This window comes from Pan paniscus, chromosome 7, assembly GCF_029289425.2.
Source record: "Pan paniscus chromosome 7, NHGRI_mPanPan1-v2.0_pri, whole genome shotgun sequence".
NCBI lineage: Eukaryota > Metazoa > Chordata > Mammalia > Primates > Hominidae > Pan > Pan paniscus.
Window position 1 is genome coordinate 96745707 of NC_073256.2, and position 23830 is coordinate 96769536.

The 23830-nt window shown below is 39.9% G+C and overlaps 1 protein-coding gene across 1 annotated transcript in view; it reads right to left on the reverse strand.

Moving 5' to 3' along the window:
- The window catches only part of PAG1 (phosphoprotein membrane anchor with glycosphingolipid microdomains 1), a 143766-nt gene that overhangs the window by 38469 nt on the left and 81467 nt on the right, over nt 1–23830 (reverse strand). Inside the window, exon 3 of the mRNA XM_034966269.3 lies at nt 23647–23740. The gene's annotated coding sequence lies outside the window, so the exon portion shown is untranslated. The remainder of the gene's footprint in view (nt 1–23646; nt 23741–23830) is intronic.

The window sequence follows — 23830 nt, forward strand, 5'->3', positions numbered from 1 at the left end:
ACTGCCCAATCCTGAATCTGTTCTCTACCCCTTCTCTCCCTGTGGGCACTGAAGTACCACCTCTTCCTGGTCCCTTTCCATCTCACTGGTTCTGTAGACAAGCCTCACTGTGTTCCTGGTTCATAGTGTGAAAGTAAAAATCTAATCTCATAGCGGGTCCCCAGGGGCAGAGGCAGTGAAACTCCAGAAGTCCACAGGGAGAACTCAGAAAACTGACCCTCCTTAGAAAGCCATGGAGCCAATGTGATTACAAGACCTCATGCACCAAAAAGAATGCAATTCTGAACATGAAAATCACACTGTCTGCCTCGAGATTTTCCATTTTTTTTTTCTATTTGGAAATCACGAATAAAATGGAAATTATGGGTTAAGGCTGTGTTTATGAAAAGTCTTGGAGTATAATGTGAAGAGGTTTACATTTTGAGTGTCACAGAGGTTTTCAAGTTGAAGGATCATATGTGGAACTCACATTGTATGCCACAGTATTAAGAACTTTTTTGGAGAGGCCTTAGAATATGGATTCATTAAGCTAACATTTTAAAGAGAGCCTTTCCCTGTGCTGAGTTCAAAGCCCTTTGTATGTAAGCCAGTCAACATGGTCACTCTACCCCCAATTTCCATTTTCTTTGGAAAGTAGAGACCAAGGAAAGTCTTCAGGTTGTACAATGAGAGCAAATATCACGGTATGGCTCTGACGGCCCTGCCCCCTTCACTTGTCTATGCTACATTTTCACTCTTTTTCTGGAAAGGGTATTTTAAAGGCATTCAACAGAGAGGCAGAGAGAGAGAGAGAGTAGCCTATGATACAGCGGCAAGGTTTGCAGGTAGGGACAGGCATATATTAGAGACATGTTGTGGGAAGTGCGGGAAAAAGGTGCCAACAACATCTTCTAGAAATGTGGAAGTTATTTGATTTTAAGTTAATTTATCATAAAAGAAACATGGATCTCATGGAGTGCAAGGTTCTATTAAGAACTTAAAAAATAGGCCAGGCATGGTGGCTCACGCCTATAATCCCAGCACTTTGGGAGGCTGAGGTGCGTGGATTACCTGAGGTCAGGGGTTCGAGACCAGCCTGGCCAACATGGCAAAACCCCGTCTCTACTAAAAATACAAAAATACAAAAAAAAAAAAAAAAATAGTAGACGGGTGTGGTGGCGGGCACCTGTAATCCCAGCTACTCAGGAGGCTGGGGCAGGAGAATTGCTTGAAGCCAGAAGGTGGAGGTTGCAGTGAGCTGAGATCGTGCCACTGCACCCTAGCCTGGGTGACAGAGCAAGACTCTGTCTCAAAAAAAAAAAAAAAAAAAAAAAAGAATTTAAAAAATAAAACACGGGAGCTTGAAGAACGACACATGGAGTCAGGAATGTGAGTTCAAACTTCTCTGCCACTGAGGCTTCGAGGAGGTCTGGCTGTGCTAAGAGCATAGACTATATTTCTGTGAGTGGCACCTCCTAGAGGCATGAGGTTTGCACTAAATAGCCGTGGCAGTGGCCCTGCCAATGCTTACTTTGAGAAATATAACAGTGGAATCTGGTCCAGGGGGAATCACTGTGTGCTTATTTCTCATGCATCTATTACAGGAAGACTTCAAGAAAAATATATTTACAAAATGGGACAAGAAGATGTGTTTTTAGGACAAAAAGAAAACTCATCTAGGAAAATCAAGGTAGCCACTGACATCTAGTAATTGCTATTGGGAAAAGAAGTTAGTATGTATCATTTTGTCCATCGGATTAAATAATATAAGCTATGTGGCTTCATTCTAGTTCTTTTTGTAAGCAATTATTTCTAACAGTTACGTGATTTCTAGACACAAATTGTAAAACAATATGCTATTATCCTATAAACAAGAATAATTCAGTTTTTTCACATCACATATTTTAGACCTTTCTCCAAACTCTTCAAAATTCTACTTCATTATACTTAATAAATTGCCATGTTATGGTGTTTCAGGAATAAACAAACTTTAGGGGCAATTGGCTCACTAGCAGTCACTGGTAACACTCTGCTTCCCTTTACGAAATAATTAAGAACAATGTAAGGTGTTCTGCAGTAGCCACTTATCTATCATACGTTTTTGATTCTGTAGCCAGGATCCATCTAAGACACCAAGATGTATGACTACAGTATAGTTCTCAGACTATTAATACTCTCCCAAAGTATAATACTACATATAATATATATAATACTACATATTATATACTAATATATAATATATATAATATAGTAGTATATATAATACTACTACTGTAAGAATTTAAAAGGGTAAGGTGAACCTGACAGATCAAATTCCAATCTCACGTTTCCTAACAGAGTGGTGTTCTGCTCCGCTTCCTCTCATCTGTGACTTCGTATGGCTTTCAGATGAACTGAAGGACATGCTCTGCCACAGCTCACTGGAATACCAACATCCTCCAGGACTGCAGCTGGCACAGTCCTACTGACATGAGCTCAGGACTCTATGAGGTAGCAGCTGAACCTACTGATGAAGTAATGTCATAAAAGTAGTTTTTATAAAATATTAATATAAGAAATTATCTTGATTTATCTGAATTTCTCATAAAACTATTAAATGACATTGTTCTACTGTGTGGTACATAAAGCTTTATGTGTCTGTGTGATAAACTCCTAGAGATTTTACTTCTTAGAAGAAGGTTTTCTGTCCTGGTGAAGTAGTTTGCCTTTTTGTATAAAAGATAAACTACACATACAAAAATCATATTTCCTTTCTTCTTTTCCCCTCACATGGCTGGCTGGATGCTCAAAGCTGTAATTATCTTTAATTATAGCAATTATCTTCGTCTAGCTCTTTCTTTCCTCTGCCTACACCAATGCCAATTACAAGTTTTTTATTTCATATGTTTTAAAAAACCTTATGTGTCTTTATTATAACAACTTCAATATTTTTAGAAGCAGATATTAACTTCTGAATAATGGATACATGAAACTTGAAGTTTAATTACCATGGACTATTCCTTTATAGATTTTAAGAGTTCTCAATCTCCAGATTATGCTTTAGAAGGAAAATACATTTTCAAAAGAGCAAAAAATAAAAGGAAAAAGGAAGGAAGAAAGGAAAAGACTTTCCCATCAAACTAACCTTAGGGACCATAAGCTCTGATCTCTAAAAAAATAATGAAGTATTACCCAGATGATAAGATATGAGATATAGAGACTAAGATGCTGAAAATCAAACCAACGGTATCCTAAAGACTATGGCGACCTATTAAATTAGACCAGTGGTTTTCAACCCTGGCTATCCATTGCAAACTTTTTTTTTTAAGACAAGGTCTCTGTCACCCTTGCTGGAGTACAGTGGTGTGATCATAGCTCACTGAAACCTTGAACTCCTGGGCTCAAGAGATCCTCCCACCTAGGCCTCTTAAGTAACTAGGACTACAGGCATGTACCACCACATCTGGTTCATTTTTATTTATGTATTGTTGAGATGGAATTTAGCTATGTTGCCCAGGCTGGGCTTGAACTCCTGGCCTCAAGTGATCCTCCTTACCGTGGCCTCCGAAAGTGCTGGGATCACAGGAGTGAGCCACTGTGCCCAGCCCAAACTTTTTACAATACACTAATGCTGAGGTCTAACTCTCAAAGTTGGCTTAATAGATCAGGAATGGGGCCTGGACATTGATATTTGTGAAGGTGTCCCCAGGGTATCTGAATATATGTTTGGGGCTGAGAATCACTGAGCTAGACTATTCATTCATATTTCTAAACTCTTAACTAGCAGATGCTATTCCATCTTATTTCTCTTGTAGTATTGGAACATGTCATAATCAGGATGTGGCAATATAAAACAGATACAGCTCATTGTTCCTCTTCCCACATAACGAGTCTATGCTGCAATTCACATAAACCAAAGTTTCTCACATGTATATCCTTAAAGCCCAGGCCAAAACAGATCATGTTTTGAATCTATTCCAGAGGGTGGTATCTGAGCTCACACAACATAAAGACTCAGATTTAGAAGATAGGGATTTTGAGCCACACTTTTTTTTGCTTGTTTGCTACATTATTTCTATGTAGTTTTCTCTGCATCCCTCAAAAGTTATATGGCTATTGTAATTTATTATAGAAATTAAAATAGCATTATTTTTAAGCATTTTCAAATATAAAAATTTCAACAAGAAATATATAAAATCTCTTGGCCTGTTACTTGTTTGAGGGTAACATACCACTGTTTTTAAGCGTATGTCAAAGCTGATCCCAAATACATTTCTCTATCCACTTGCAAAATGATCCATAATTCTTAGAAAGAATGTACAATAAATCAATACATTATTATGACAATAACTTTTCTTTATGATTTAGGCTATTTTAGCTTTTCTATTGACCTTCATTGTTTAAATGGACACAGTACACTTTGTTCAGCTCAGTTTGACCAACATTCATTGAAGGGTTCTCATGGGGCAGGTGGACCCAACCATTCCAGCCTCAGCTGGTTCCTTGGTCTCCTTGATCATGACTTCTCATGTGCTTTTTCTTTCTAGCCCTTGACCATGTCAAGCTTCCCCTCACCTGGAGCTTTTATACTAGCTGTTTGTTTTCTGGAATGAACATCCTTCAGGTCATCATACAGCTGGTTCCTCCTTATTTTTTCAGTCTTGCTTAAAGATCGTGTTCTCAGAAAAGCATTCTATGACCAACCATTCTGAAACTCTCCCGTCCACTCCACTACACTCAGCCTTCATCTCACTACCCTGCTGTCTTTTCCTGTTATCCTTATCTGAAAGCATATTATTTATTGGCCTTTGTGTTTATTGTTGTATGTACAACCTCTAGAATAGAACCTTCATGAGCACAAACTCCATGTTTGTCTTTGCAGCTATAACTAAGGCACTGATATGGTTTGGCTGTGTCCCCACCCAAATGTCATCTTGAATTGTAGCTCCCATTATTGCCACATGTTACGGGAGAGACCTGGCGGGAGATAACTGAATCATGGGAGTGGTTTCCCCCATACTGTTCTCATGGTAGTGAGTAAGTCTCACAAGATCTGATGGTTTTATAAGGGGAACTCCTTTTGTTTGGTTCTCATTTTCTCTTGCCTGCCGCCATGTAAGACATACCTTTCACCTTCCTCCATGATCGTGAGGACTCTCCAGCCACATGGAACTGTGAGTCCATTAAACTTTTTTTTTTATAAGTGACCAGTCTCAGGTATGTCTTTATCAGCAGCATGAAAACGGACTAATACATGCACTTACAGCAGAGCAGGTGCTTAGTAAATATTGATGGAGTGAATAAATGCATATCTTTGCAGTCTTACTAAGAATAGTACCAAATACAATCCTGTATTCTTTAAGGTTGTAACTACTGATGGCTAATAGATAATGAATGTTGTACAGTTGCAATTTTATTTTAAGCTATAGTCCCTCATGCAATATGCACATGTTGGGATTTTAATTAGATTCACAGTGCCAGCTACTTTTGCAGAGAAGGCGTTTTGCAGCCTGTGCTTTGCTGACCTCTGGCTGGCTCCAAGCTTCTGGTAGAGAGGGCTTCTCCATTTGCACATTTTGCAATCTTAGTTGTTCCTTTCAATTTCCAGCAGAAGGCAGCTAGACATTAATGTCTGAAACTGTACTTCCAATCGTCTGTTGAGGTTTCTTTAGATCACTTTATCGGGAGTAACACCATGTTTATTTGGCATAGGGTCCTCAGTCTGCCATGGTAAAGTTTTTGGGTCTCTTGCAATTGTTCATTTCCATACATGTCAGCTTGAGATGGGAGGTACATTGCAGAAAGCACCCATTTAATGTTAGTGGACTCATTACAGCCTGGGATCTTTCGTTAGTAATCTTATCCTTCCATTATTACCACATGATACTGAGAGTACTGGCCAAGAAGTCAGCTGCAATATCTTCAGGACAAATCCTACTGACATATGGAATGACAGTTGGGCACTACCACTATTTTGAGGCACTTCTGTTTGGTCTAGACTAGCACTTTAAGCCATATTGATAACACACTCTGCCAGCCTTCCAAACATGTGCCTATGTTTGCATGTCAGCTCCATTCAGTATCTTCAGTATTTCAGATTGCCATTCAGCATAGAAAAGTATATTTGTAACCCCTACCAAAATCAGCTACATTTGTATCTTGTGCAACATGCACAGTTCAGTGCCCTTGCCCAGAGTAGGCACCCAGTAAATATTAACTCCTTTTGCTGCTTCCCTGGCTGGTTTAACATAATCTTATTTTATTCAAAAACATACTTAAAGAAGAATCTGCATCTTCCTGCATTCAAAGCAGCTGATTCTTCTATTATGATTTATAATTTATAATTGAATTTAACACAGCTGTAACTAAAATAAAGAAATAATCAGATACCAGCTGTCCATTTGAATATATTATATATACATTGAGTTTTTAAAATAAGCAGGTTCTTCTGAATCCACTGATGAATTTTAATGTCAGGAAAAGAGGCACAACCAGACATTGTATTGTGTGATGCAAAAGGAAACCCTGGGCACTAGCTAGAAAGTCTAACGATAATGCAAACTTGCACTGATCAAGTCTCTAAGTCTACATACCAGAATTAAAAAAATTTTTTTTCACTTCTGTCACTTAAATCATCAAATAGCGAGCAAGAATTTTGCCTACCCATGTCCGTCAACTCACATCCACAAGACAGAGGTTTGTGTATAAGTTTCTGTGAGAAAATATCAGACCAAATTTCAGACACTGTATAACTATCCAGAATCATTATCATCCATATGCCAACTTAAAAGGCAGAGGTATGGGTCAAAGGATGATGACAAATTATGGGAGCCACACATTTGAGAAAACACCCCAGGAGATTGGCTCCTCTCCCTAGCTATGAAATACCACAGTTGTTTAAGGTATGGTCTTGGGTTCTTTTCCTGATTTTGCTGCATATTATCTTCCTGGACACATCATCCAAAACCATGCCTTCATTTCCCATCAGGTTGCCATGATCCCAGATCTGTATCTCTGGCCCAAGCCTCTTTTCAGAGCTGCCATCCCATATCCAGCTGCACCTGGGCTTCTCTGCCTGGGTGTCCCCCAGGCCCTCGGCCTCAGTATGCGCAAGGCTATACTCTCCATTGTACCCTGCCCCTGGGGTCATCCTCCAGGGCCCCTCTCTCTGGAAATGGTGCCACCTTCAGCTAGTTGGCCAAGGTCAAATCCCAGGTCCTCCCTGTTTACCACCCTCTCTGTTTCCTCCCATATCCAATTCAACATCAAGTTCCCCTTGCCCTTTGTTTTTGAGACAGAGTCTTGCTTTGTCACCCAGGCTGGAGTGCAGTGGCGTGATCTCGGCTCACTGCAGGCTCTGCCTTCCGGGCTCAAGCGATTCTCCTGCCTCAGCCTCTGGAGTAGCTGGGATTACAGGTGTCCGCCACCATGCCTGGCTAATTTTTGTATTTTTTGTAGAGATAGGGTTTCACCACGTTGGCCAGGCTGGTCTCGAACTCCTGACCTCAAGTGATTCGCCCGCCTCAGCCTCCCAAAATTCTGGGATTACAGGCGTGAGCCACTGCACCTGGCCTCAAGACATATGCTTAATATAAAATGTTCAATATAATATAAATTCTCTACAGTGCCAGTATAAAGAACCATAGAATGTTCAGGGATCTCTGAAATCTAGTTCCACATATTTGCATTGACATTTTATTTACTGAAAAATCATTGCAGTAATTTAAAATATTTGTAGGGTTTGCCAGGGTAAAATTCTCAGATTTGGGGCTTACAACTTTGTACATAACTTCTAGTTTGGCAAACAAACGTAAAAAAATATGGAAGCCCCCTAAAAGATATTATGTGTAAGTAGAGTCATCAAATTTAGAATATCAAGCCCCAGATGGCTTATCAGTAGCAACAAAAACTGCTTTCCTTGCCAACACAAATTTTATAAACCAGAAATCACTCTCAGGCATGCAAAGATAGACATATCAGGTCTACAAATAGTTATTACTATGTGCTTAGCACTATGTTAGGTACTTCATTACATGGCCCATAAAACATTACTTTAAAAACAAACAGAGTTCAAAACAAACTATTTACTCTTTGTAGCAAAGGCACTGAAGCCTTTCCAGAAAGTGACCCATACTCCAGTGCTGCAAAGCAAGGTGGGGACTAGCAGGCTTTGAAAGCCAAAGCAACACCATCAGCAAACCTGTGTTGGGCTGTGTTGAAAATGTTAATTTATATTCGTTTGTCTTTTCTAATGACATAAATCGTTGGGGATTCAATATTTCTGTTGTTGTTAACAGCAAATGACTCTAAATGTGATGGAATGGCCACGTAAACATGTCTTTGTACGACCATTATTAAGGAAATAAGGAAGGAGGCTTGTAGCTTCAGAAGCTTCCCCTGTCACTCAGAGAGGAAGAAAGTGAGAGACATGAGGATCAGAGCCACAGTTCTTAATCACTCCACCACTAAGACTTTCTAAAATCGTAAGAGGAACAAGCAGTACAGTGGACATTCAGTGTTTGGGAATGAGGTGCAATCGGGCGGATAGAGGGCCCTTTTGTGGGCTTTGGAGCTTTTGGAGGTGGTGGATTGGGTAAAGCAGGCTGAAGTCAGGAGGCAGAGCCCAAGAACCATCTGATCTCTATCATTTAAGGACTTAGAAGTTTCATAATTATAAAAAAGCTGGCACCACCCTCAATGCACATTTGCCATATTTCTGCACTACACATTCTTGAATACCCTTTGATGTTCTATTTATTTCAAAGAGTATAGGTATTTTTTGATCCAGTTCACATCACTGATTAGAGGTATTTTAGCTGCCAGATAAATAAATCTCCACTGAATGCAATTTATGGGATCCAAAAGCAATGTATGGATCAATCTAGAACTATATGAGGCTTAGCTGGTTTTATGAAAATACTCGTAACAGTAAAAGAAATCAACAACAATTTATTAAGGTTTATGTTCTTTGTATAGGTTTTGAAATGAGTTCTTACCCATTATAAAAGGCCTTAAATATTTTGGGAACTGAAATATTGTACTTGACCATCTCTGGTTCTTTTCCTGAGTTGACCCTTTATGTTGATTAAGCATATTTTACACAGTGCAGCTGCCAGACTGTCAGGCCAAGATACACATGCACTCAGAGGCAGTGAGCTTTACCCACTTACATTATGTTTCTGCAACAGGGAAAGAATGTATAATGTTTAACCTTTGTAAGAAGCACTTGGAGGTTCATCTGATATTCTATAAAAGTAAGCAATTAAAGAATTTGGCTTAAAATCTGATTTCTAATTTTCATAGGAAAAAGTTAATACTTTCCATGTATTGAACATCTATGATTAACCTGGTACTTTTTAGGTTGGAGCCTCACCTAGAACAATCAAGTTATATTTAACTTTTTCTTCACAGGATTGTTGTGAGCTATAGGTAGGTATAGAAGATTCCCTAGATGGTCACAAGTCTTCCCCTCCCTGTATCCTCACTTCTTGCAATGTGACTTTGTAGCTCCTTCCAGCAAGAAATGCTGTCTATTTCTCTACTGTTAATGGTGGGCTGATTTGTGACTCCCTTTAGCTCATGGAGCTCATTGGAAGCAATGGTGTGTCAATGCTGAACCCAGCCCATATGCTTTGAATGATTCTACTCTCACTCTGGAATTCTGCTGATCCTCTGAATAAGCCCACACTAGCCTGCTGGATGATGAGAGAAGGTGGTCATCCAGTTGTCCTTATTGTTCCCCCAGTAGCCAGCCAATCCTCAGAAGCAGAGACATCTAGCTGACTGCAAGCTGACCAAAGACACAGGCATGAGCCCAACTGAGACCAGAAGAACCTCCGACCTAAGAGGGCCCAAACTATAAAACTGTAGAATGAGCTGCTGAGTAAATGGCTGTTGTTTTTAAGCCGTTAAGTCATGGAGTGGTTTGTTATGCAGCAAATGCTATAGGAGGTATTATTGTCCTCATTGTACTAAAGAGGCACAGTAATTTGTTCAAGGCAAACTAGCTGGTAAATGGTAAGGCTATCAGGTTATTATACCTGCTTTAAGGGCCTACACTCTTAGTCACTTCACTGCCCTTTGATGTAAATGAGAAAGTACATGCTGAGTGCCTTCCACATGCTCAGTTGTCGGCTAGACATATTTTCTACGTTTAGGGAACGTACTACCTCCATTTTGTTTTTCACTAATGAAAGCACAATTTGACAGTTCTCCTTATGCTATTGCCTCCACCTGAAATATATTTTCTACCCTTGAAACCTGCTCAAATGTTACCATTTCTCAGGAACACCCTCTAATGTCCCAAGATAGAACTGAAGTTTTCTACCTGTGGTTGATTGCAAAAAATAACCATTAATTGCTCACTGTTTCCTTTCTCCTTGCCCTTTAAAATGTGACTTTTTAGTACCTTCCATCAAGAAATGAAATCTGTTTCCCCACTCCTTGTGTCTAGACTGGGCTTGTGACTTGCTTTGGCCAGGAAATGTGGCAGAAGTGATGGTGTGCCCATTCTCACACCAGGCCTAAGGTGCCTTGGATACTTAGGCATTTTCTAGGAAACCCTAACTCCATATTCCAACAAATCTAGGTTGACCCTGCTGATGGCTGAGAGGCCAAAGGAACAGAGCTTGGTCAGCCAGCTTGTCTCAGTTAAAGCTCCCACAAAAGTGAGAGAGCACCACCAAGATCAGCAAAGCTGAACCACAGCTGACCATTGTTGCATGAGTGAACCTGGCCAAGATGAGAGGATTGCCCAGCTGAGCCCAGCCTAAACTATCAATCACAGAATCAAGAGCTAAATACATGTTCATCTAAAGCCACTAAGGTTGTTATGAAGCAACAGATAATGAATACAGATCCTTTGTATTCTTTGGGCATGTTTAAACTTATTTTTGGAATAGCGTATGTATTCAACAAAGGTCACCAGATGAATAAAGAAATGACTAAATATTTATGCAATTACACTAAGATTTCTCTAACAAAACAGAACTCTGACTTTTTATTTCTAAGTGAATAATTCTATCTTTCCTGGCTGTGAGACAGAGTGATGTTTATAGCGCAGGACCTGATACTTAGCAAGTGCGCTCAATAAATTTTAGCTCCCACTGATCTTGTAGGTGAAATAAGATGCCAAACAAAAGTCAAAGCAAACACCATGCGTTGACAAAAAAAGCAGGAGGTTACTTCCTAAATCCTTTCAAAATCAGGACAAACTCTCCTGGTATTTGTAGGATGGAGACTTAGGGCAAGCAACACGTGCTTTCTGCCCCTCTCCAGATATTGGTAAGTTTCTTTCTTTTTGAAAATAACCTTCTTTAAAGAACTTCATAGCTACTCAAGCTACCCAATTACAAAGAGCAGGAGCATTCCACTACAGAAAGACCTCCCCAGGAGGCTTTCCTTGCTTGTTCTCAAGGCCTGTATTTCTCAACTTTGGCTGCATATTCGAAGGACCTTGGGAGCTTTAAAAAAATACCTCCAGAGATAGACTTAATTAGTTTGAGGGTACACCTGCACATGGGAATTTAAACAGCCCCTTGGGTAATTTTACTGAGTAGCCAAAGTGGACAGCCACTACTCAACCTTTTCCTAGAGTGCCTCTACTAGTCAAATAATTATGATCAGATTTAATTTTAAAGGCAGTCCTAAATAAACCCTTTTTATATGTCTATAATCAAAACCCAGCACTGAAATACTACAGCTGGAAAATAATTTCTTATAAAGGACAATGACTGGCTCAATAGAAATTAAGAAACAATGATCAGATAAGTAACTTCCTGATAATTAACTCGACAAGCATAATATGAACATTTGGCAAGGTCTTAACTGTCTTAAAGGCCTTAACATAATTAGGTATTCAAAACTTTATTGGCCTAAATTAAATACCACATAACATTATTGACTATATTGAATAACAAATTCAAGCTAAATTGCATTTAAGTGTACAATCTTAAAGTACATTAGCCTAAAATCTTTCTTTCTCAAAGTGTACATTATCATTTGGATAGTAATACTTTATCACAAATTAAGGCACAATTTAATATTTTAATATGATTTTGAACTCAGATTCAACATGGGTATTTCAAAACAACTGGTCTTGCTTTCCTAGTACATAAGTGACTCACATGGCAATATGGTTTGGCTGTGTCCCCACCTAAATCTCATCTTGAATTGTAGCTCCCATGATTCCCACATGTTGTGGGAGGGACCCAATGGGAGGTGATTGAATCATAGGGGCAGGTCTTTCCCATGCTGTTCTCATGATGGTGAATGGGTCTCATGAGATCTGATGTTTTTATAAATGGGAGTTCCCCTGGCACATGCTCTCTTGCCTGCTGCCATGTGAGACATGCCTTTGCTTCTTCTTTGCCTTACACCATGATTGTGAGGCCTCCCAAGCCATGGGTAACTGTGATTCCATTAAACCTCTTTCCTTTATAAATTACCCAGTCTGGTGTATGCCTTTATTAGCAGTGTGAGAACAGACTAATACAGTAAATTGGGACCAGGAGTGGGGTGCTGCTATAAAGATACCTGAAAATGTGGAAGTGACTTTGGAACTGGGTAACAGGCAGAGGTTGGAATAGTTTGGAGGGCTCAGAAGAAGATAAGAAAATGTGGCAAAGTTTGGAACTTCCCAGACACTTATTGAATGGCTTTGATAAAAATGCTGATAGTGATATGGACAATAAAGTCCCTGCTGAGGTGGTCTCAGATGGAAATGGCAAACTTGTTGGGAACTGGAGTAAAGATCACTCTTGCTATGCAAACAGACTGGCAGCATTGTGTCCTTGCCCTAGAGGTCTGTGGAACTTTGAACTTGAGACAAATGATTTAGGATATCTGGTTGAAGAAATTTCTAAGCAGCAAAGCATTCAAGAGGAAGCAGAGAATAAAAGTTTGGAAAATTTGCAGCCTGATGATGCAATTAAAAAGAAAAACCCATTTTCTGGGAGAAATTCAAGCCAGCTGCAGAAATTTGCCTAAGTAATGAGGAACCAAATGTTAATCACCAAGACAATGGGGAAAATGTCTCCAGGGCATGTCAGAGACCTTCACAGCAGCCCCTCCCATCACAGGCCTGGAGGCCTAGAAGGAAAAATGGTTTAGTGGGCCAAGGCCCCCCTGTTCTGTGCAGCCCCGGGACAAGGTGCCCTGCATCCCAGCTGCTTCAGTTCCAGCCATGGCTAAAAGGGGCCAACATACAGCTCAGGCCCTTGCTTCAGAGGGTGCAAGCCCCAAGCATTGGTGGCTTACACATGGTGTTGGGCCTATGGGTGAACAAAAGTCAAGAATTGAAGTTTGGGAATCTCCACCTAGATTTCAGAGGATGTACGGAAATGCCTGGATGTCTAGGCAGAAGTTTGCTGCAGGAGTGGCAAGCTGATGGACAACCTCTGCTAGAGCAGTGTGGAAAGAAAATATGGAGTTGATACCCCTACACAGAGTTCCCACTGGGGCACTGCCTAGTACAGCCATGAGAAGAGGGCCACTGTCCTCCAGACCCTGGAATGGTAGATCCACTGACAGCTTGCCCTGTGCACCTGAAAAAAAAGTCACAGACACTCAACACCAGCCTGTGAAAGCAGCCAGGAGTGGGGATGTACCCTGAAAAGCCATAGGGGTGGAGCCGCCCAAGGCCATGGGAGCCCACCTCTTACATCAGCATGCCCTGGATGTGAGACATGGAGTCAAAGGTCATTTTAAGGTTTAATGACTGCCCTATTGAATTTTGGACTTGCATGGGCCCTGTAACCCCTTTGTTTTGGCCAATTTCTCCCATCTGGAATGGATGTATTTACCCAATGCCTGCACCCCCATTATATCTGGGAAATAACTAACTTGTTTTTGATTTTACAGGCTCATAGATGGAAGGGATTTGCCTTGTCTCAGATGAGACTTAGGACTGTGGACTTTTGAGGTGATGCTGAAATGAGTTAAGACTTTGGGGGATTGTTAGGAAGGCATGATTGGTTTTGAAATGTGAGGACATGAGACTTGGGAGGGGCCAGGGGTAGAATGATATGGTTTGGCTATGTCCCCACCCAAATCTCATCTTAAATTGTAGCTCCCATGATTCCTACATGTTGTGGACCTGGTGGGAAGAGATTGAATCATGGGGGCGGGTCTTTCCCATGTTGTTCTCATAATGGTGAATGGGTCTCATGAGATCTGATGGTTTTACAAATGGGAGTTCCCCTGCACAGGCTCTCTCTTGCCTGCTGCCATGTAAGACGTGCCTTTGCTTCTTCTTTGCCTTCTACCATGATTATGAGGCCTCCCAGCCATGTAGAACTGTGATTCCATTAAACCTCTTTCCTTTATAAATTACCCAGTCTTGTGTATGTCTTTATTAGCAGCATGAGAACAGACTAATACACGTGGCAATAGGGTTCCTTTTTGTGATTATTTAATTCTTTTTTGGTAAGTTCAAAAGTGCCAAAAAATGATGGGTAATCTTATGTTTTAAGCTATATATTGCATATATAATGCATGCAAATTGCTTTAATGCCAAAATTTCATCCTTAATAAACTCTATGCTGTAATCACAAATGGACCTCCAACACACATTCAGAGTCAGAATTCTCCACGCCACAGGTTCTGAAAAACCTGGTTCGACCCTCTGACTTCACAGATATGAAAAATGACATCCAGAAAGGTTAAATAAGTCAAACAATGCCCACAACACCAAATGGCTGGGAATGGAGCCCAGATCATCTGAGCCTGCATCCTCTTGCCCCGCTAGGGGCATCTGGAAGATAACAGCAGAAGTGTGTTCAAGCCCTACAGAAACAGGTGGCAGGGCTGGATTTGGTCTCCAGCTTTTGCCAAATACTTCGATTTTGCCAGCATTTGCTATAGATGACTATGTTCAGTAGAAGACATTGACAACAGGAGATATCATTATCACTTTGTATACTTCAATTCTTCTTATCACAAAACAGGCTGAAGTCAACTATGGTTTTTAATACATTAGTTATAAATGCATTTGCTGTATTTTTTCTAGTCTATTATTAACATCTTACGTCAGCATGGTACATGTGTTACAATTAATGGACCAATATTGGTACATTATTATTATTATTTGGATTTCCTTAGTTTGCACCCTATGTCCTTTTATTTTTGGTTCCAGGATCCCATCTAGGATGCTGCATTACATTTAGTCTGCTCATTTTTCATTACTTCAAGTGTGTGTGTGTGTGCATGTGTGTGTGTGTGCCTCTGTGTTTGTGTGTGTGTGTGATAGAGAGAGAGAAAAAGGGAGAATACAAGTATTTCTTTTCTATGTAGCAAATTAAGGGCAAAATCCTACAAATTACAATTCTCACGTTCTCTAATGTAAAAGAAAAGGGCAGATGTTAATGAAGTAATCTATGGTTTCAATTATGAGGAAAACATTGTGGATTAAAGGAAGGTTAGGTTAAAAAGAATTTGACATCTAGAAGGACCTAGAAACAGAGTTTCTGATTCCAGCATGGATTAACAAAATCTAAAAAGCAAGGAATGTAGCAGAGTAGTGTGAGAATTTAAAGTAATAAAAGTCAGTTCACATAGAAGCATGGTAACGCAGAAGAAAGAAAAAACATTGTGCAATTTGTCACCATTTACTTTAGAGGAGTCTGCATTTTAAAATCCACAGAAATGCAGTGATAGTTTCCTTGCCAGTATTTGTGTAAAACATTTTCCAAACAAGACTGATTCATCTTACTCTGAAATGAATTGTTAGATCACAACAGTGAATGTTAAGGCATTTGCATCCCTTATAGAAATGCCAAACATTTTACTATGCCTGATGCTGTACTATAAATAGGGAAATTCAAATGCTAAAAATGTTCTCTAAGTTGCCAAACATAGTTCTTTACCATGTACTTCCTGGTACAAATGACTTGTTCTTCCAAAGTCTGAAAATGAAAGCTAACTGCAATTCAGAAAAATGTTGCAACTTACTTCAATTAATCAAATGTAAAAGTTATTTCATTTCTGTATATTTCTTTTTCCTTAGATCATATTTATTGAAAGGCTCCTTCAGACATTTACCAAAGTTTTATTAAATCATAGTTAGTCTGATAACAGTTGGGTTTTAAAATTAACAATTGGAACAGCCAAGCAATGTCAATATTGCTGGAAAATAACGATGCTTATCTAAGTCATTCTGAATTGTTAGCCACATTTGGATGTAATAGTAGATGTAAAATTTACTTACTATATTTTTTCTAAATAATATATGGGCACAATAGTGTCCATAAATCCATATATTAAAGGTAAAAGGTATTTCATTTCACAATAATGCCCACATATTATAGGGAAAATTGTACTAATTTATAATTGGCATTTCAAAATAGTATGAATATCTATGTATATCTTCAATAAAAAGAGAACATAAACAACAGTATAGGGATTTGTTTAACATATTTAAGATTAGTATTCATTTGAAGAGGTGATCCCTGATTTTCACTGAGAGCTGGGACAGGAAATTATAGGAGATTTTTCTATGATGTGGACAGGGCAAAGCATAGCAAGAACTGCTTTATAACATGTTCTTCAAATCAGCTGACTATCCCATTGGCCTTTAATCTCCCTTCTGCAACTGACCAGACCTCATATTATCCAATTACCAGTAATCTACTCAAGAACAGCAAGGTTCTCTTTAAATTGGATACAAATAATTATTTTAATATCTTTTCCTGGCTTCTTTAAAGATTTCATGTTTTTTGACTTGCATAAATTTTTGCAAACCTCCATGGAAGATATTTTAATTATTTTAAAATTTTATGGCACATAAGAAGTGCCTTAAGTAAAATTACTTGATTTTAAGTTAATTATTATTAAAGGTTACATTAACAAGTTCATTTAAATACAAATTTTACTAATTCTAGTTTGACTTTTTTCTTATTTAACAGTGATGTGCTACTTAGTCTACTTTAAATTCATCATGTAATGAAATGCATGACTTGTTTTTGAAATTTTTGAAATGACAAATTTTTGAAATGACAAATGGGCATATACTTGGTTTTGGGACCAATTATATAAATTTCAAGCTACAATTAATATGTCATGATAGATAAAGAGATAAAAGTTTTCATTCATGAATATTTGGTAATCTTACATTTTGGACAAAAATAATCAACCTACAATAATTTTTGTGTTTAAGTATAAAATAATGAGACAAGATAAAGCTTTAGGCTGCTGTTTGTATGCATTTCTCTGCAGTATATATATATATATTTGTGTTTCATTTGACTCTGTTGTCAGCTTATCAGGAACAATGTAAGGAGAGAGAGAGAGGAGAGAGAGAAAAAAATGGAGAGAGAGGGAAAGAGAGAGGGTATGAGTGATATTTATTTCAAATAAATCAAGGCCAAATTATATATGATTATCATTACTTTTTCTTTTATCAACATTGAATTTTATACCATATAAATGTCCTAATAGACTAATATAAAACTCCACAAATACATTAAGATATTTAAGATTAAAAGAATAATGCAATAAACACACATGTTTAGGAAATAAACACCCAGTTTAGGAAATAAAACATTATCTACACCATGAAAAGTCTGTAAGAATTTTGACCAGATGACTGCAAATGATAATCGTCACAACATCAGTTGCTTCTTCTGCTTACTGTCTGTAATCAGTTATCCATTCTATGTATAAAGTAACAGTAAATGACTAATTATAAAAACTAATTAAGGCCCCCATGGGGGCTTGCAGTGTTTATGTGAGTCATAAGCATGTTCACTCATCTGACTGGCACTAATAGCTTCACTTACTTTAAGAGGTCCTGAAGCAGTATTATTTTCTAAAACGTATTTAAGCTATCATTTTATTTATTAATAATTACTTAAAAAATAGAACCTAGGTTTGAACCTTTACCACCCTGAACAACACAAAACCCCTGGGACAGCTTTGCATTGCAGTGATTTTGTGAAAAGGCTGTTGGAAACCCCGATCCAGGCTCGGCCAATGCTAAGTTAGAGATGCAGGAAGGAGAAGGGTGCACCCAGAACTGATGTGAGGATGCACAAAAGAGGCCATCTGGAGAGCGGCTGACACCCCCGGGCTCCTGGCACACGGCCCCTCCAGGATCGAGAGAATACTCCGGAGTCCAGAGTCAAGACCCAAACACCTCCACATATACGCAAGTTGGGCTGGGCTACAACATGTAATGGTTCCGTAAATGAGGATGATGTATATTAAATGTATGTATCCACAAGACCTATGAAGTGTATCTACTGAGGTTCCAAATCTTGGTGCCATCCCACCACAGAGCTGAAATTTCTACCTAAAAGACTAAAGGGCCATACCACAGAGTTAAAAGCCATGGGAAAAATTTGTTCAAACTGGAACAGTTGTTTCTTTTAGGAAAATGTTTGTTTTTAGTTTAAGAGTCTGTTAATTACAAAGCTGTGGTCATAGTTCCCTTTTCAAACTGTTCCTTAGAAAGCATAGAACCAAATTTGGTTCTATCATATTAACCATGAAGGATTTCACAGAATGTATTTTGCATAATAACTTCCCTCCTTCTTCCATCTTTTCTACCTTACATACTCTGTGCCTCATTTTACCCTCACCAATTTTTCATTTGATGTGTTGTGTATTGCATCTTATTCTTAAAACTCTTCTGGAACAAAACAGTCACCAGCTTATAAGGATGAAAAAAGCTTAGGGATAATTCAGTTCTATCCTCCATATTTTACAAATGAGAAATTTCAGGCTCTAAGGTCCCAATAGCTATCAGTTTAAAAAGGGAATGGAATTTAGAGACCCCAAATGTAGCTTATTGATTTTCCCTCAATATCTGTTTGCCTCCTATGACAGTGGATTTTTTTTTTTACCTCTCTTTAAGACAACACTGACCAAACGATGTTGACAGACATTTTCACCCACCTGAGAAAATATAAAATTTAGGACATTCTGCATTCTACATGTTGCTTTGGAGAGTCACAAGAAAATTCTGAGAAATCCTGCAATAAGTAAATCAATTTAATTTTGCTGAACCCATGTCTCCCAAACATATCCAACCATGAATAAACCTTTGTTTCTTTTCTCTTTTGGGGGTGCCCAAATGAGAGAGAGCTGCACCCATCAAACTCCTCAGATTCCACTTTGGGAAGTTCTGGGTTAAGACAAGGCCTCCAGGAGCAACTGTCTAAATCCCCATGGCAGTGGGGAGGGAGGAATGGTCAAATGTCCATCCTGGAGAGTGGCTGCTCTCCACACTGGCAGGTCGTGCTACACCGCCGTGCCCAGGGCCATGGTATGTCAAAGGGCCCAGGACCCACCAGTGAAGAAGCTGTAAAGGAGGGGCAGGGCAGTACCCTGGTCCTTTCTCCACATGCTGCTCGGGCGTTCCTCTGCAGGCATATCACAGGATGCAGTTCACCCTGACAGCCATGGGAGGAGGTGCCTGAAATCCTGTTTACCATGTAACAGGGATTAGTCCGCACCCACTTTGAATTCTAGAAGGACAGGGATGACAAATTCTTCCTCCACTGCAGCAAATGCCATCAGTCAATGGGGACAGAGTTCCAAAAATGACAACATAACATGGTGTGTGTACCTCTGTGGGGGCAGTGTGTGTGTTTACAGACCCTAAAGGGGCCTGACAGTTAAGCTCTGCTATGGTCCAGGAGACACCCGTGTTTAGACGCATGGAGCCCTAATGCCTAGACCCTGGAGTAGATGCCAATGCTGTTTCTACCCTTCCTTGGCAAGTCACTTACCCTCTCTGAGCTTTAGTTTCCTCTTTGGTAAAACAGGAATGTTAATAATCGTAATAGGGTGATCGGGCAGATTAAAGTTTAATACTTGCAAAGTGCTTAGACCAGTGCTTGCCTCGCTGTAGGTACAATATAAGTGTTTGTTAAATAAAATAGTATCATTCACCTATAGTCCCAGCTACTCAGGAGGCTGAGGCACGAGAATCGCTTGAACCTGGGAAGCAGAGGTTTCAGTAAGCCCAGATAGCACCGTTGTACTCTAGCCTGGGCAACAGAGCAAGGCCCTGTCTCAGAAAAACAAAACAAAAAAACCCCAAAATAAAACAGTGTCGTTAAGTGTTTACTCCAATTTCCCTCGACCGACAAACATTTTCTTTCATACTAGATGGTGACACATAGCATTGGTGAAACAAGGCCCTTGCACGCCTAGCTTTAGGGCATCCTCCCCCGAGCCACGATGATGACACACATGAGGCTGGTGCCCACACTGACTTAGCTGCCTGCAGGCTCTCCCAGCTTTCTGGCGAACTGTGGTCACAGGGTATGGAGACCCAGCTGTCACTGGTGTGTGCTAAAGATCAGGTCTCAGTGGTTACCGGAAATTCCACAGGAAAGGAACAAGCAGGCAGGATAGGAGGCATGTCTGCTGAGTCACAGATGGGCCAGCAATTACCCTGCACACGAAGGTGTCTTCCAGGGACCTGCCAGTTCTGCTGCTGCAGGCAGCGCCTCCGAGGAGACCCTGGAGGGAGCAGGAGAACCTGGCCCTGCCTCGACCTCACGTCCCTCAGTAATCCTTAACTCAGCTGTGAAAAACAATAAAATAAAAACTGCTTGAAAAACAGACCAAAAAAATGTACCAAATAGAAAGAATAAAGGGAGTTTATTCAAGCCTTGGTGGTTTTTTCTTGCTATCTTTGTGATGTACTTGAAAATATCATCATATAAATATATTTCTATACTTTTTTTTTTGAGACAGGGTCTTGCTCTGTCACTCAGACTGGAGTACAGTGGCATGATCTCAGCTCACTGCAGCCTCTGCCTCCCAGGATCAAGAGATCCTCCCACTTCAGCCTCCCAGGTAGCTGGGACTACAGGCATGCACCACCATGCTTGGTTAATTTTTGTGGAGACAGGGTTTTGCCATGTTGCCCAGGCTGGTCTCGAACTCCTGGACTCAAGCAATCTGCCCACCTCGGCCTCCCAAAATGCTGGAAATTTAGGCATGAGCCACCACAGCTGGCCAATTTCTATACATTTTTAAAAAGATGAACAAATGCATCATCAAAAAGATTGTCTAACAAATACATTTTAAAAGACTGAGAAACTTAAAAACAACAAAGCAGATAATACGTGTGAATCATGTCACAAGTGGTGGAGTAAAGGACCTGCTTTTGTTACATAAGATTAACCCTTACATAGGCTACATAAAAAGGGATTTGCAATAATCCAATGCTCTACTGTATACTGACACTACTACGGATAGAATTTTAAAAGTCTCATAATTTATATTATGTAGTTTTTATAAAAATATCCAGGGAGCTGTTCTTAAGAATATAGGCCAAGAGGCCGGGCGCGGTGCTCATGCCTGTAATTCCAGCACTTTGGGAGGCCGAGGCGGGCGGATCATGAAGTCAGGAGATCAAGACCATCCTGGCTAACATGGTGAAACCCTGTCTCTATTAAAAATATAAAAAATTAGCTGGGCGTGGTGGTGGGTGCCTGTAGTCCCAGCTACTCGGGAGGCTGAGGCAGGAGAATGGCATGAACATGGGAGGCAGAGCTTGCAGTGAGCTGAGATCGCGCCACTGCACTGCAGCCTGGGCGACAGAGCAGGACTCAGTCTCAAAAAAAAAAAAAAAAAAAAGAATATAGGCCAAGATTGGGCAGCCATGATAAATTTCTCTTTAAGCCTAAAGACGAGGGTCCCCCACAGCTACTGTTGGGGCTGCTGGGTGTGGGCCAGGCTCTCCCACTCTCTAGCTCACATAGCGTCTGTGAACAGAGCAGCCTGGCACACATGCACACACACAAGGTCCCCAGACACCTGGGGCTATCAGGGCCCATCATATCGCGCAGTCTCTCTGCTCAGGGAGAGGTGGGAACACATAGCCTCAAGAAGCAGAAATGCCAGGCCTCAGTCATGGCCAGCTCAGTTTCCAGTTCACGGTTTGCATGCTGCTTTGAGCCTTTGCTTTTACAGTTGTTGCCTTTAAAGTTCTGAACATTTGGAGCATGGCTCCCTCTCACTAGCACTGCATCTCTTACCTCAATGCACATCTTTAAATGCGCCTTTTTTCTCTTATCTTTGGCAGCATACACTTGCTTCTGTGAACCACCAGATGACGTACATAGGCTAATTTTCATTTGTACCAATGTGAATGCTGACGTACAAAGGACAATATCAAAGCAGGTCTAGTGTGTTCATCAAGTATTTCTAAACTTTCATGATTTTAATTCTTGTTACTACAGTACTTGGATAGGCATACTGCATCTTAAAGACTTTTTTCATGTAACACAGGCATAATGCAATGTGAAGAAAATTATCACTGAAAGGAAAACTGTTTCTCCAAATTATGACTTACGTCTACAGTAATGAGAAGCTATTAAAACAGATTTTTGCAAAATCTCTAAGCTGATCTGCTGCTTAGAATTTTGAGATTTCCCACTGCTCTGCTATTTTCCCATTCTGTACGCACAGCACAGATTCCTGCCAAGCCTATTACAGTGAACAAACAATGTCCTCTCTGTCAGAACAGAGAATGAATAGTATCACAAAATTCTCCTCTAATGTACAGCCTGCATTTCCCTCACCCCAAGCCCTTCAGAAGAGAATAACCAGGATGAGGACTGAGGAGGAAAACAGGACTCTCCCCTGGCCAATCTGAAACTGCCTTCCAGAACACTAAGGGCTAGGTAGTATCAACCATATCATATTAACTTCTAAACAGAGAAAGTTGACAAGTTTATTTTCTTTTAAGGGGGATCATATGTTTTTGCATTTCTGTGTGCGGGTACACAAATATCTGTATAAGGAAGGAGGTGTTTCATCAGATAAAATTTTAAGAGGTGTTTCATCAGATAAAACAAGACAGCTTTTAGCTACAGACTGAGCAGCGACAGGGGAACTTCATAGAAATGACACAGCAATTTGTGCTAAAATATTGGCAGCTAATTCATGAATGCCAAAGCTGACTATGAATTCAGCTGCTTCTGTTAAGCCTTTATTCCCACTAAGCTCATGATTCACAAAGAAAGCGCCTAGAGTTACTCCTCTGAAACCTATAGTATCATGCTGACAGATCCTTCTTTGGTCTCTCTCTCTCTCTCTCTCTCTCACACACACACACACACACACCCCTCCCCACAAGAGGCATTAAAGATATGATTTCCAAAACAAGAACTTCATGAAGCATTTCTCACAAACCAATGAAAGGCTTACTGAAGGCTTACTTAGCAGGTATTTTCATAGAAGAACATGGAGTTCCTTAAAATCTTTCATACTTGTCTCAGTTGGTGTAAAATATTATGATTCAGGCTTTTCCCTCTTGTGACATGAATACAGCATATATTTTATTTTAACCTCTAAAGGAAACTACTCATTTTTTTCCTCATAAAGGATGAAATGTTATTTTCATAATCGAACCCTGCTGGCTTTTGTGTTCACGAGTATCTGTAACACGAAGAAAAAAGGCCAGCCTCTTCTTTCCTCCTCATTTCCCACACATTTTTCGTACAGCTCAGTGAGCTCCCAGATTCTGATGGCATTCTCCTGGTAACACATTTAGAAGAGGCTGCAGGATACCCCAACAGCACTGCTTTCTTCTCTCTCTCTCCCTCTCTCTCTTTCTCTCATATCACTCTAGGTCTGTATGAGACTAAACAATTAAACCTTTGTGCTGTACCACTGCCATTCAAAAATTCTAGTGATGTGTCCCTTTATTGGTACAATGGTAATATTTACCTTGGAGGAAATGTTTGTCCAGAAGAGTATTCCAAGTTCTGGCAATGTATTCCCTTTGAAATGTTGTGGTGAGAGTTCTCTCTTCTTTCTTGGCCTATAGCCAAAGAGAAGGAAAGTTAGAAAAAAAGGCAGATGGATATACACTGTGAAAGATACTTGTTCAGTTCACTGTAAAAATGCTAGT